Source organism: Prorops nasuta, unplaced genomic scaffold (genome assembly GCF_024137725.1).
Source record: "Prorops nasuta isolate Cenicafe-Biocafe unplaced genomic scaffold, Cenicafe_Pnas_1.2 PNAS00020, whole genome shotgun sequence".
Lineage (NCBI taxonomy): Eukaryota > Metazoa > Arthropoda > Insecta > Hymenoptera > Bethylidae > Prorops > Prorops nasuta.
In genome coordinates this window covers 1,412,940-1,418,939 of record NW_027116817.1, presented here as the reverse complement: position 1 = coordinate 1,418,939, position 6,000 = coordinate 1,412,940, and positions in this window count along the sequence as shown.

Sequence of the window (6,000 nt, the reverse complement as noted above, 5' to 3'; positions counted from 1 at the left end):
TCTAAGTCAACCTCTAAAATATAGCCCTCGGGTGAATCTATCGTTATATTAGAGATATCCAAATTATTAACATTTTCAATCCAGCGAAATCCATGAGTAGGTAGCGGTTGAGACATTGCCCACCCATACAAGTTATTTACATCGTAGTACATTAAATACTTAGAAGGTTCCTCGGGATTGTAGTTTTGCATTTACCGATTGTTATCCTTTTCATAGCGGTGCGAGCATTGGCTTAAACCACCACGTATGCCCCGTTCTACGAAAAGCAACATTTCTACGTCAGTGAAAAGTTCTAATCTTATTCCTGTATGTTTGAGCATTGCATCCCAAGTGAAGCCTGGGAGTGTATAATAATGAGCAGGATCCAAATTATAAGTTTGCATGCAGCTATCACGAAAATTTTCGAAAACGTCAGCCAACAATAGTACATCAGTTTTCAAATAGAGATTGCTATACTCCCCAAGTGTTCGCATTTGAAATTTGGCCCATACCTCCTTAGCTTGATTATACGCACCCTCACTAATATCACTATCGGATAATCTATTATAGAATATCTCGCGTGGAGGTAAAGCAGTTTCTTCCAGACGGTTCAGACTATCTATGTAATCGTAAGGAAAAATACCTTTCCTTGTCAGAAGGTTAAATTGTTCTATGTTTAAATATGAGAATTCTGACTCTAAATTTTTTAACTGTGATCTCGTTAAATATGAACTCAATTTGTCTAAACTAGATGCCATAAATTTGAAAGAATCGATAAACCTTAGTTGTATATTATATTTATGGATGAATTTAGTGAATGAAATATACTTCTCCTTATGTACAGGTAACAAGTGTACTGAACCTTCATACAAGTTAGCGATTGTACCGAAAATAAAATGTGCATCATAACCTGATAAATTATGAAAAATTACTGGTATTACGTGTGAATCTTTAAAGTTTAAATTACAATTATTATGAGCAGGTCCCCTATATTTACCAGTTAAATGATCATGATCGCGAACACTTATTTGATCTGGAAGAAACGGCTTTGTACATATATGACAGTTGGGTTCAGTATAATGCCTTGAATTTTCAGTAATACTTAGTTTATGCATAGGTATTACTGTTTTCAGTTTTTCACTCGCTATACTAGCCATTTTATCAAGCTCATGTCCAAACCATTCAATACAATCAAGTCCTCGATATGATTTATAATTAGAAAACGTTGAATCACGAACGCTTTTAAAATAATAACCTATACTAAAAGGTATGTGTTTTTGATAAATACCAATATCGTCATCCGTTTGCTCAACTTTTTCAAGCAAGCACTCAATGTCAGTGTATATGACAAATGGTACCCTCTCACTGTTCTTCATGTTATTGAAGGAAACCCAACGGTGTCCTTGTCAGGTAGCACAATTCGGATGTTTTTATTGAGTTGCGCACAATCACGTTCATGCGATTTTAGTTTCTCATCATTGTGGAAATAGTGTAAGCAACTATAGGAGGGAAAAAGTAATATTAGAATATAGAAGCAGTAATTATATGTATATATATATATATATATATATATACAGTAAAACATACCGATCACAAATAAGATGAGAGCGTTTTCCTCTAGTAAGCTGTCCATTTAGCAGTCTGGAAAGGTTCCTGATGCATATAAAATGTGCTGCTGCTCCTTGATGCTCGAGAAGAAGAAGATTAGCGTGTCTGGTCCTCTTGCATTTTGTTAATTGTAGAGGTGCTATGATTGTATTCTCATTCGTCTAAGTCTCTTCCACCATAGTAAAAATATTAATAGAGACATCATTACCTTCCTCAAATTTCGGAATCTGTTTTAATGTAGTCGAAAACGTTATTCTTCTAACGTCGAAAACAGTTGTAAAATGAGGATATGAAGATTTTCGTTGTGGATGAGTATTCGGTTTTGCCAGATAGAGTGCAGCCGTTACAGCCCATGCAAAACATGTATCATCATCACTGTGTATATTTATCACAGTCTGTTTATTCTTAATAGATTCTGGAAGCTCGACTGCACAACCTATATGCAGCGGGTTATAATAATTTATATTTATAATTAAATTCAGAATTTTTTCCAACGCCCGTCCACTATCACGCTCTTGAAACTCACTCAATTCTTTTAGAATTTTGTCTATTATATTTGTATTGTACCAATCACTAAAACTATCAGTTTTGTATAAGACTGCATTGCGGGTTGAGATATGTTTAATATCACTAATCTCTTTACATATAAATTGACCGTTAAAGATGCAATTTATCTTAACTGCATTCACGTTATTAAACACTTTTTCTGTGTAGTTCTGTACTGGCTTTTGTACTTGTTAGAAAATCACGTAATTCTATATAATTATAATTTACAACCATTCCGCTACATATTCGAGATTTAAATGAAGACTCGAGATCTTTCCAAATAAGCTTTCTCGCTCCAATTGATTTCTTATTTTTTGCCGCATGCAGAAGTAGACGTTGAATAGTTGTTATTTCAGCCAGATTTTTGTGTACTGTATCGGGAGCTGCAGATCTATTAGCATCTCTTAAACTTCAAATATAATCACGACACTTGCGTACCCCCTCATGATAATTATGCTGATTTCCTAAATCAGGATTCTTGAGAGCATGATTCAAACAGTAAGTCTTATCCTTAGCTGCTCTAAGTAGAAGACACTGTATTTGTGCAATTTCTGCAAAATTTTTCTGCATCGTGCCTATGGGTGCGTTGCGATTAGAGATTCTGAGTTTATGAATATATTCACGGCACTCGCGAACCCACTCGCGATATTCTTCTTGCGTTTTCAAAGCTCTATTTCGTAGAGACATCTTTTTTTCTTTTCTTCGAGAAGACTAATCAGGAACTAAGGAAAAGTGGGTGGGAAACTGAGCTCTTCAGATAAAGGATCTCTGAAACACTTCAGGGGGTAAGAGAACATTGAGGACAGGTAACGACAAGTTAGAAAATAGATGCAAGCGTTTTTCAGTTATACATATATTCCAGATTTTTGCTCATACATATATTTCATATAATAGACATTTTTTAAGGCACATATACCTTCATGATTCAAACATGCTGGAAGATGTGAATTATGCAAGCTATCTTCTAAATCAAAATCCCCCCACATAAAATTATCTACATTAGTTATTTCTAAATTACAAATATCTCTTAACCAATTTGTATTTTCAATTCCTTTCACAAAAATCTCATCCTCATCATCATAAATATACTTCCTTATAATATCTTTATATTTATAGTAGGGTGAGGAGCCATCCGCCCAATTTAAGCCGTGATAATTTAAAAAGAACCAGCTAAAAAGGAACATTATATTAAACAAAAATAATATATATTTTTTCTTTTTCACATACTTACTCTGTCCGCTTTCGCTTCTCTTTACTTAGCCACGAATATGAATAGGGCGGTGAAAATAAAATATGGAACACTTTTTGTTCTTGTACAACAGCAAATTCTTTGATTATAAATGAGTTATCCGTCAAACGGAATCCTTGAAAATCAACGAACGATGGTGCCATTATGCCTACGTATTTTATACTAAAATAATTCTATTTAAATATGAATGTTTCATGAAAATTTCTATCTCTCTTCAAGCTAGTTGTTCTTCATCCCTCCTACTATCTTCACCATAGGTCAAAACTATCTCCTACTATACGTAGCATAGGTCATAAATATTCTCTTGAGGACCATTGACGTTTCCGTTCTTCTAAGAGTAGTATAGGCATCTTCCTACCGTAGATTAAAAAAATTGTTGACACCTCCTTAACAGTGCTTAAAAGCTAGAAGAAATCGTAGGACAGGCATCAGTATTGCTTGAACGTTTGCTTCGTACGACAAATAACATTCCATTTTAAAAATGTCTTCACTGTTACATATTACACATATAATTGATTTTGACGGGTTTATGATAAACAGAAAGTTTGTGTATAAGAAGTGGCAATTAAAAACTTAACTACGGGAAATACGAAATACGGTGCATTTCGTGTTCGTGAGCCGTATAAAAGTTTATCAATTAAGGACCAAAAAAGCGTAAATTTCGTCTTCAAAAATATTCACGGTATAAAATATTGCAACACAGGACATGAACATTATAATCAAGAAGATATTTACAAATTTGTGAATAGCATAAAATTGGATTGTGAATACCCCCTAGTAGCTTATAAAGGGGGACATGTAGAACGTGATGTTCCATATTACTTGGATATCCCAAATATAAATTTGGAAAGGTTTGGTTGTCCAAAATTTGATAATTTGATAGCCACTATAAAACCTTGCAACACCCCGTGTAAACTACACGTAAAAATGTTTACCGATCATACGAAAAAGCCTATACATTGTGTATATCAAGAGGTAAACGTTTTCGGACGATGGGTACAGCGACAAATAGATGTGAGTATCAAATGTTAAACTTACAATTTGTAAAATATTAACTGGATTTCTCTGTTTCAGACGATTGAATAAAATATATATTGATATAAGTTTAATTATTAGTTTAATTGTAAACATTTAATTTTATATATTTGTTTAAATTTATGTATATTTGCTTCATTTTTGTATATCCGAACAATTATAAGTTTCTATCATTTATATAAATTTTATGTATATTTGTTTAATTATAAGTTTAATTGTAAAAACATTTTATATATTTGTATATATAAATAAATTCCATCTGACAGGCACATGCAACTCTTCTACCAATTGTTTCTTCTCCTCACTTCCCATGACTATTCAACTACGTATTATGTTTACACTAGCTCATCAATCACTGGCGGTAATATAAGTTTCTTTAGAGCATAATTCCAATCATTTTCTCTTTTCTTCTGATTGGCAGTCGTGATTTCATCTTTTTGGTGCTCGTTAGAGAAATAATTTGCAACAATTTTCAATATACCATACATATCTTTCCGTAATGCCTCAACATTTCGATCCAATTTATTTTCAATATAATCGATTTTATCATTCAATTGATTAATTCTTTCACTAATATCATTAATTTTTTCATCAATTTCATCAAATTCATCAGTTTTTTTCAACAGAGTTGTAACTTTTTTCTCAAGGCGGTTACATTTTAGGTAATAGTAAGTTAGCTTTTCACTATATTCAAACAATTCCCTCATTAAGCTATCACGTACAGTCAGCGAATTACGTAACAGAGCAACCATATTCACAGCACTTGTCACATCGCCAGCAACTGCAGCCGCAGCAACAACAGCAGCCGCAGCAGCAGCAACTGCAACCGCAGCTGCCGCAGCAACAGCAGCAACAACAAGTGGCAGTGCAAGGGTTCGTGCCTGCCACACAGGCAGCGAGACCCGGCTATATACGTAAGCATGAACCATCTTAAATTTAGTTTAACATTAAAAAATTTCCATTTATTAAACCATTGCATTGTATAGTTATTAGAAGCATTAGATTATTTATTACAATGGTATGGAAATATAAGAATGTTTTCTATCTTTTTGTTCCAGCCCGAGCTTCTAGTAGGGGCAGCAGCAGGCACCATTATTATAGCCGGGGAAGGCCCCGTCAACGTCCTACGGGATATTTTATTTATTATGAATAAAATGAAAAAAAAAATAAAAAGAATTAAATGAATTTCTAACATGTATTTATTTCATGAACCCTCTTACCCCTATATTATTTCACAGAAGGAGCACACTTATAGACCTCAAGAATGCAGATAAGAAGATTTGATTAGCTCCATTATAGTCTTTGAAGAATATATATAATTTACCAGCATAGCCATGAGACCCAAAATTTGATTGTAGCGTGAATTGATTACTATAAATAGGATCTATTTGCACAGTCGGACATATTATACCAGATTATGGCCGAAAAACTAGCCGAGAAGCAAGAGAAATTGAGTTATTTGCCTCTCAAAATGTGCTTAAAGTCAGATTTTTGATTCTCATAGGGTAAAATTCAATTTAAATAAACTTACCATTTCAGAGCTTTCAGAGGGTATTTTTATTATTATTACTGACAATTATACC